This window comes from Mustela nivalis (assembly GCF_964662115.1).
Source record: "Mustela nivalis genome assembly, chromosome: 9".
NCBI lineage: Eukaryota > Metazoa > Chordata > Mammalia > Carnivora > Mustelidae > Mustela > Mustela nivalis.
Genome location: NC_139028.1, coordinates 78,089,667 through 78,099,205, shown reverse-complemented (window position 1 = coordinate 78,099,205; position 9,539 = coordinate 78,089,667). Strand labels below are relative to the sequence as shown.

The 9,539-nt window shown below is 40.0% G+C and overlaps 1 protein-coding gene and 1 long non-coding RNA gene across 7 annotated transcripts in view; one reads left to right on the top strand and one right to left on the bottom strand.

The window, feature by feature from the left end:
- LOC309872724 overlaps positions 1–9,539 on the bottom strand; it is a 639,146-nt gene that overhangs the window by 117,383 nt on the left and 512,224 nt on the right. The window lies entirely within an intron of this gene.
- The window catches only part of PIK3C2A (phosphatidylinositol-4-phosphate 3-kinase catalytic subunit type 2 alpha), a 168,201-nt gene that overhangs the window by 63,468 nt on the left and 95,194 nt on the right, over positions 1–9,539 (top strand). Inside the window, exon 1 of one of the 6 annotated variants that reach the window (XM_082747219.1) lies at positions 40–207. The exons of 2 other annotated variants lie outside the window; for them this stretch is intronic. The gene's annotated coding sequence lies outside the window, so the exon portion shown is untranslated. Of the gene's footprint in view, positions 1–39; positions 218–9,539 lie in introns of those variants that run through there. 3 more of the 6 variants (XM_082747223.1, XM_082747222.1, XM_082747218.1) reach the window with 3 other exon arrangements.

The following is a 9,539-nucleotide window of genomic DNA, read 5'->3' as shown; positions in this document are numbered from 1 at the left end:
TAGGCCGTCCGTACCAGCCAATCCACCAGAAGCCTGGGCGCGGAAGGCGGTGCTTTCCTGGTCGGAAGTGACGTGCTCTGCTTGGCTGGCCGCGGAGTCCGCCGAGACTCTTGGCGGCGGCTGAGGAGGCAGGGTGGGAAATGGCTCGGACGGTGGCTGCTGCGGCGGCTCGGGTAGTGGTGGAGGCAGAGGTTCGGGCAGCGTGAGGTGAGGAGTGGTAAGTGCAGCGGGGACTGGTACCTGGGCCCTGCTGTCCAAGGGCAGCGAGGGACCCCGGGGAGCCCCGGATGAGAGGGTCCCTTGCGGCCCCCGGTTCCCGGGTGTCCGCCTTTGACCCCCTATTCTGGTACTCTTGGCGTTGCCCCAGCCCGACTTACCTCCCCCGGGCCTTGCTTCCACCCACACCGTTCCTGACAGCCCCCCCTAAGGTGCGAGGGGTGCTAGGGGCTCGCGCCCCTATTAGGCCCCTCTCGGCGGGGGTTGGGAGGTGGTGCGTCTGGGAGTTAGTTTTGTCCCAAGGGGGAGGGGAGACCACCCCCTAGTGCTTGGGTCCGGGGCTGGAGACACTGTGGCCGGTCCTATTCTCTTAAATTGTTAGATTCTGACGAAGTGTGTTGCACTTCTCTCCGTTGTGTCACACACACACACACCCCCTTCACCTTTTTGTCCCATCTCCAGCTTTTGGGATAATGATCTTTTTCTTTTCACTTCTCCGGGTTTGCCTTTTTGCCGTGAATCCACTTGCTTCGGGAAAACTATTAAGTCTGTGTTTAGCGCATCATCTTTCCGGGAGTGCGGTCAGATTAAAAATATTTGCTTAACCCTTCCTGAGTGACGGAGGAACAATACGTATTGAAGAAATCACATACTTATTTTCCTCACTAAATGGTTTGGCTTTAAAAAGGAGATTCTCTAGATGTGGAAAATTTTTTTTTGGGGGGGGGAGCAGGGATTGAGGAGGGAAATGAAAAAAACTAAGTGAGGAGGAAAGTCTGGGGGATAAAACGTGGAAGAGAGAGCCTGTGGTATTTCCTTCCCTTCTGTTAATTAGCCAGATAGAAATTGAAGTTGTAATTATATTTTTATTTTGAACAGTGGGTGTTGAATTGAGAGGAAGGAAGGAGGTTTTCGTCTTTGAACAAGATTCTCTCCTAAAGAGTAAGCTAAAATCTTTCCAGATGGGTATCAGGAAAGCTCTGCTGGGGAAATTATTTAATATATTGGAGTATCAAAGCTACAACTTAGAAGAGATGTAGAGAAAAGCTATTAGAAGAGCTGTGAAGACATCCTATACAGAGGAAGCCTGTTTGGAGGTCTGGGAATGCTTGATTGCAAAAGAGACTTTGTACCTTTGCCTCCTAGGCTTGTGATTAAGTCTCCATAGGAGACTCCTTTTAGGATTGTGCCATACTTGGTGTTAGTGCTCTTGTTCAACATGGGGACTTAAACCTAGTTTGAGAGCTGTACAGTTGAAGATAATTGCTACTTTAATAGTAAGACCGTTTTTGAGTACTGAAAAGCATTATGACTGAGAATAGATAGATTTTATTATTTAACTCAAACAATTCAAAAGTGACTTTATATAGCTACAAGCATATATATATTGAGCTACTTTGACAAATAATTTTGCCTGAATGAATAGATTCTGAAGTATTTTTTCTTTTTCTTATGAAAATCTGTTTTGTGTGCATGTTGCTTGCAGGTTTTTTTGGCAAGCAGTGTATTTTAATGTTTTCATCCATAGGTTTCACAACCTTTTCTGTTTCATGGAACATAAAAGTTGATGTGCTTGCATTTACAAGTTAGGAACTATAACTTTAGATATATATAATATTATTGAAATTATAAGGAGTTAGTTGTATATTAAACATCTGATCATCTGATTCTTTGTTTTCTTTGTTTCTGTCTTCTGCCATGAATGGTTCTTAAATTTTCACTGGAACATTGTTGCATCAGTTCCATGTCCAGGAAGCTTTTTTTTTTTTTTTTTTTTAATTTTGTTTATTTGACAGACAGAGATCGCAAGTAGCAGAAAGACAGGTACAGAGAGAGAGGGAAGCAGGGATGCTGAGCAGAGCGCCCAATGCAGGGATCAATCCCAGGACCCTGAGATCATGACCTGAGCCGAAGGCAGAGGCTTAACCCACTGAGCCACCCAGGCGCCCCCATGCCCAGGAATCCTTCTGTAATCTAGCACAATGTTTTTGCATTTGTAAGCACATTCAGTAAGTGAACTTATACCTGTGAGGGTGTTGAATTTCCCAAGAGTTCAGAGTTCTTATCAGAGCATCAGACCAGACTTTTCAGAGCAGCAGTGCAAAACATTTTTTTTAAATGCTTTATAACTTCTTACTTTGATAACATAACTTATCCATTTTATTATATTTCTCATGTTTCTTTTTTTTTACTTTTTTTTTTTAAGATTTTTTGTATTTATTTGACAGAGAGTACAAGTAAGCAGAACGGCAGGCAGAGGCACAAGGAGAGGGAGAAGCAGGCTTTCCACAGGCTTCCTGATTGCAGGCTTTGCAATGAGCAGGAAGCCCATTGCAGGACTTGATCCCAGGACCCTAGGATCATGACTTGAGCTGAAGGCAGCTGCTTAACCGAGCCACCCAGACACCCCTAATTCTCATGTTTCAAGAATAAATCAAAGCAGGTAAATGATAAAGCAAATGTTTTAGTGCTGTGCATTTACATAGTACATGATCTGATTTGTTGTACCTGAGTAGGGCAAAAAATTAACCCTCTGAAAGATTTTGCTATCAGAGGGCCTGCAAGGTGCCTGGCACTGTAGTGGTTTGAGGGATAGAAAAAATGAGACACACAGATTATGACAGTATGGTTATAAGGGCATCAGTAGATCCAAAGTACTGAAAAGGATGGGATCACATAAGCTGGAAAAGGGGAATGAGTTCATATGAGGAAGATGATGCTCAAATTGAGTCTTAAAGGATAAAATTCTTCTGTTAATGAGATAAGGGTGATCAACTTCTGGGGTGCTGTGGGAAGAAGGTGATGAGATTTCTGGGACAGAGTTGTTTCAATGCACAGGGAACAACTTGGTGGGAAACTTAGATAAGAGAAAGTAAAAATACAGATTTAAGGAAGGATCTGTGAGTTCTGTTTGAAAAAATAAAGATAGGACAGAGGTGAAGTAAGAGATGAGAATAAGTAGACCTCTGCAATAAAAAACTCAAGAGGCCAGTGGTCCGAACTTTTATATTATTTGCGTGATTCAGGAAATTTTAACACAGGTTGTGAATTTGTGGCTTGATTAGCATGGAGGACATGGTTAAGAGAACTGAAGAAATTGGAGGCTCTAAGCAGCAGAGTAGTGTTAGTTCCGGTTGTGAAATGAGTAGGGGTTTGATAAGGAATTTGATTATGAGAAGAGAAAAGAATAGGCAGTGTTAGGAATATTGGCTAAAAAAATTTGCACTATGGGAAATTTTAATTGAAATAGGCTGTTTTTTTTTTTTTTAAGTATTTTCTTATAAAAACAGAACTTGGTGGTTTATATTCAGAAAATATCAGTGGAGGCAGAGAGACCTTAAATATTAATGTTCTATTACGGGGACTGGCTGGGATCTTGGTGTGAGTTTGAGCCCCATTTTGGGTGTGGAGCCTGCTTAAAAAAAAAAAGGAATGAAGTTCTGTGGAATGAGAAGGAAAAGCAAAGACAAAAGGGAAAATGAGAGGAGACAATAAAAGGGAAATCAGGGGCGCCTGGGTGGCTCAGTGAGTTAAGCCTCTGCCTTCTGCTCAGGTCATGATCTCAGGGTCCTGGGATCCGGCCCCACATTTGGCTCTCTGCTCCCTGCCTCCCCCTTGCCTGTCTGCCTACTTGTGATCAAATAAATAAAATATATATTTTTCTTTTTTCTAAAGGGAAATCAGTGCAGGTACTTTGCCTTCTGGTGGGAAAAGAATGTGGATGTTGGAGTGATAGACACAGAAAAAATACCTAATTAGGAAACAGGAAAACATCTTTTCAGATGTTTTATTTGCAGTTTAGAGAATTATGTTCAACATGTATTTTCCCCCAAGTTAAGCTCTGAAGGAGATCCAGTTATACCTATAAACAAAACCATAGTGCTGTTGAGTATCCATAACCAAGTTATTTAAGTTCCTTTATATGTGATTTATAACTATATTTCTAGTTCAGTGTGTACGTATCTTTTAGACTACAGTGCTGAGTTGGGAAAAGGTGGTCTTTGGCTCCAGGGAATGTAGCCTGGATTGCATAATGACATTTATCAGACTGGAATTCTGCCTGTATTGAAATGTATGACATGACCCTGTATGTGTGTAGAGTTTTTTTTTTTTAATCAGATTTATTGAGATATAATTTACTTATAGTAAAATTCATTTGTTTTAGGTATTAGCTCTACAAGTTGAAGAGATAGTGACAGCCTTTAATTGCCACCACCACATTTAAGATACAGAATATTTCTGTCACTCCAGAAGTATCCTTACTCTCCTTTGTAATCAGTCTCTCTCTTTTTTTTTTTTTTTTTAAAGATTTTATTTATTTATTTGACAGAGAGAGATCGCAAGTAGACGGAGAGGCAGGCAGAGAGAAAGAGAGAGAGGGAAGCAGGCTCCCTGCCGAGCAGAGAGCCCGATGCGGGACTCGATCGAACCGAAGGCAGCGGCTTAACCCACTGAGCCACCCAGGCGCCCCTGTAATCAGTCTCTTTCACTTACCTCCAGGCAGCTGATTTTTATTCCTATAGTTTTACCCTCCCAGAATGTCGTATAAGTTGGTATCATAGGATGTATTCAGACTTCTTTTTTTTTTTAAACAAATGGTCATCTCAACTCAGAGGAAGTCATCCTTCTCCATTTTTTATTTTTTAAGGTGTTTTTGTTTCAGTAATATACACTAAACATGGGGCTTGAACTCACAACCCTAAGATCAAGAGTCACATGCTTTTCTGACTGAGCCAGCCAGGTGCCCTAGCCTTTGAGTCTGATTTCTTACACTTGGTGGAATGCTTTTGAGATTCAGTAAGACACCACATATTGTATATCTATTTTTTTTAATGGGCAGTTGGGCTCCTGCTACCTTTTAGCTATTGTTAAGTACTACTGTGAGCATTAGTGTACAGTTAACTCTGTTTTAATGCTTTTGGGTGTATATATCATCTAGGAGTGGAATTGCTGGGTCATATGGAAATTCTATGTTTAATTTATTGAGGAAACACCAAAGTGTTTTCCAAAGTGGCTGCACCTTATCAACACTTACTTTCCATTTTAAAAATTTTAGCCATTCTAGTAGATATGAAGTAGTATCTCATTGTGGTTTTGGTTTGCATTTCCTTAATGATTAATGATACTGAACATCTTTCCATGTGATTATTGGTGATAAGCTGCTTTTTAAAAAGATTTATTTATTTTATTTATTTGGTTTTTTTGAAAGATTCTGTTTATTTGAGAGAGTGTGAAAAAGCACGAGCAATGAGGAAGAGGGAGAGGGAGAAGCAGACTCCCCCCTGAGCAGGGAGCACGATATGGAGCTGGATTCCAGGACCCTGGGATCATGACCTGAGCCAAAGGTAGATGCTTAACTGACTGAGCTACCCAGGCACCCCAAGACTGATTTATTTTAGAGAGAGAGTGAGCATAAGAGGGAGAGAATCTCAAAGGCTCCACAGTGAGCCGGGAGCCCAGTGTAAGGGAAGTGGGTCTCCATCTCAATGACCTTGAGATCACAACTTGAGCTGAAACCAGTCACTCAACCAACTGCACCACTCAGGTACCCCAGTAAGCTACCTTTTGTTAGTGGTATGAATACACTGATGATTGTTCCAATAATTGGAAAGATGTAATACATATATGTATTATTAGATATGTTATAAACGAGTCATATATATGTTATTTAAGCCTGACGACACAGATATAATCTTTTACAGATGAGAAAACAAGACAAAGGGAGATTAAGTAACTTGCTTAAGGTTATACAGTTACTAAGAGATCTGCTATTTGAGCCTCAAGTCTTGCTACTGCATCATTTTCTCTTCTTTGTTATCACTGTTCTGTAAAACTACCAGTTTAATGTAGTTGTGTTATTTGAAAACAACTAAAGATTTTGTTAGCCATAGAAATTATGGAGTTTGGGGGAAAATTCCAGAAATAATTAGTGTCAGTTTTTCATTCCCTTTTTGGGGTTTCTCAGTTGTAACTCAGTTTTATGTTTTCCTGTCTTAAGCTATGTTGGAAATGGAGGCATATACCATAACATTTAGCACAAAAGCTTACTGTTATTTGTCATGTTGGAATTGGGGTAATGTCAGAGTATATTTAATGATTCATGTTAAATGAATGGACAATAAAGTAGTTCAGAGTTCAGTAATTATCTTCACAAAGCAGTACTACTGTTGCGTTTTTGAGTTAGATTGAAAACTGCTTTGTCAGTAAAATGCCTTTTCAAGAGGAATCTCTTGTAACTGTATTCTCCTTGCCCCCCAACCCCCTGTCATGTTCCCCTCCCAGACAGTGACACATATATGCAGTTACAGAATGCATTCTTGATGAATGCCCCATTGTGAATCTTTTATGTATAGAGCTGAAGGTAGTAGAATGACTGTCAGGGAGAATCAAGACCCTTATTAATTGCATGTAGTACTTGAACAAAGTGTACTTATAAAGTGTGGTATGGAGGTTAAAGATTGTGGGAGCTGGCTAGGCTTATCCATCTTTAAACTAGTGAAGCTTAGGAAGGCTCTTGACTTTTCCCATGACTTACCCCTTATGTCCAAGTTATTACTCTAATTTTATCTTTACCCTGACCATACCATTAAAAATAGTATCCCCCTCCCCACAAGTAAATCATTCTTTATCACATCACTGTTTTCCCCCCTCATTTCATTTACTGTCTAAATTTAACATTTTTGTTTGCTTGTTTAAAGAAACCCATTCTTTCCTTGCTGCCAATCTAGTTCAAGGCACTACTAGTTCTTTTCTAGATTATTTCAGTTATTTATTAATTGGTCTCACGGTTTTCATTTTAGTTATTATGTTCTTTTTCCACAAAGCAAATAAAAATCTTTGAACGTTGTGAAGCTCACATTTCTAGAGAGATACACACCTTTACTTTCCTGTCACACCTAATAATTAAATATACTAGTGTTTTTCCCCTTGGAAATATATATTCAATCATAGAAAGTTCATACTGATGTAGATTTTGGAATTTTTTTGAGAGAATATTTTTGATTTGTGCTAGTTGAGTTTGGTGATTTAGCTTATTAAATTTTAAAAGATTTTTTTTTTTTTACTGATTTATTTGAGAGGGAAAGAGAGTGAGCAAGAGAGAGGGGGAGAGTGAGAGCGAGTGAAGGAAAAGCAGACTCCCTCCTGAGCAGGGAGCCTGATGTGGGTCTTGATCCCAGGATCCCAAGATCATGACCTGAACTGAAGGCAGACACTTAGCTCTCTGAGCCACCCAGGTGCCCTGCTTGTTATTTTTATCAGAAAACATTCCCACCAAAAAAAAGTTTCACTAAAAATCCAGAGTAAAATTAGGTTTAATTTTTAATGAATTTTTAAAATTATGTTCAGTTAGCCAACATATAATTCATCATTAGTTTTTGATGTAGTGTTCAACAAAGCATTAGTTGTGTATGACACCCAGTGCTCACCACAACATGTGCCCTCCTTAATACCCTAAAATCAGGTCTAAATTAAGAGTTTGATTGTGTCATACCCTAAACTAGAAATATAGCTGTATATCAAACATATCTAAATTTGGAGAAAAGGTTTAAATTCTTTAAGTCATTATGGAAACCTGCCAGGTTTCTTTATATGAGATTCATTTGACCTTAACTTCACAAATATTAAGAACCGAAACCACTTTTTTCCAAGTAGTTGTTTACATTACTCTGTGATCCCATGAAGTTCATTCTCTAGTATATTTTTATCCTGCTTGGGCTTCTAAACTACTTCTTCTTCTCTCTCTCTTTTTTTTTTAAGATATTATTTATTTATTTGACAGATCACAAGTAGGCTGGGGGGTGGGGGGTGCTGAGCAGAGAGCAGAGAGCCCCATGTGGGGCTCATGGGACTTGATTCCAGGACCCTGAGATCATGACCTGAGCCAGAAGGCAGAGGCTTAACCCACTGAGCCTACCCAGGCGCCCACGGGCTTCTAAACTTCTTAGATTTTTTGTGTTGGTGTCTTTCTTCTCTTGCAGAAAGTTCTTGGCCATTTTCTTTTCAAATATTTCTTCTGTTTTATTCTTTTCTGTCCTCTCCTGGGACTCCAGTTATAAATGTTGGGTCATTTGAAATTGTCCAACAGGCATGCCCGTTTATCTTTCTCCTTTTTTTCTCTCATAGTTTGGATATTTCCTGTTGATTTGTCTTCAAGTTTACCAGTCTTTTCTAATGCTTTTTAGTCCATCTAATTAATTCTTCATTTCTGATTTATTTTTCTAGTATTTGTTTGATTCTTTTTTGTAATTTGTATCATTCTGATGAACCTGCCACACCCCTTCCTTCATGCATCTCCTTCATTTTTTCTGCTAGATCATTTAGTATTTTCATCCTAATTAGTAATTTTACCCTAAATTCCTGTTTGATAATTCCAGCGTTTGGGCCTTTTCTGTATCTGTTTATTTTGACTGTTTGACCATGGGTTACATTTTCTTTCTTTTTTTAAACGATTTTATTTATTTATTGGACAGAGCACAAGCAGGGGGAGTGGCAGGCAGAGGGAAGAGGGAGGAACAGGCTCCCCACTGAGCAGGAAGCCCGATACGGGGCTCCATTCCAGGACCCTGGGATCATGACCAGAGCTGAAGGCAGACCCTTAACTGACTGAGGCACTCAGGCACCTCAAGTCACATTTTCTTTATCTCATAATCTTTGATTATATATTAGCATAACTTAAATGTACCTTATTCTGTCAAGTCACTAAACTGAGAAAGTCTGATTTATAAGTAAGATGGGTCTGTGTTTTGTTGCAACTTTAATTTGATTCAGTTCTGGGTTGAAGTACTTTGGGTGGCAGTGATAAGTTTCTCCTAAGAAGGATTTGGGATCTGAGCACTGACTTGATTCTAGAGATTTGTTTTGCAGCCTAGCTGCTAGCTTTTTTTTTTTTTTTTTTTTTTTTTAAGTTGCTGGGAAGTCCCTTTGTTCTCTGCTTTCTTTGTTCTTGGTTTTCTGTGTCTCAGATTTTTGCTTTGCTGTCCTTAAGCCCAGCCGCTGGAGGGCATCTATCTTTTATAAAGGCCTAGGATGCTTTTGAGGGCTTTTTTGTCAGCTCTCCTGTCCCCATCCCCAGCCACTGGTAGCTAAAAGCTTGGAATGCCTCAGGTGGATTTCTCCCTGCTCACCTGCCCAGCCGTTGGAGGGTGGTTACCTTTTATTTTAGGGAGGCCCACATTCTTAAGGGGGATCTCTTTCAGCTCTTCTGCCTTATCCCCAGCTTTCAGTGTGGTTTCTGTGAAGACTTGAGGGAAAGATTTGGTGGGTGGGTGCAGACTTGTTCCATGCCTGGAGCTCCTTATAATTCTTAATCCAGGGCTTTAGAC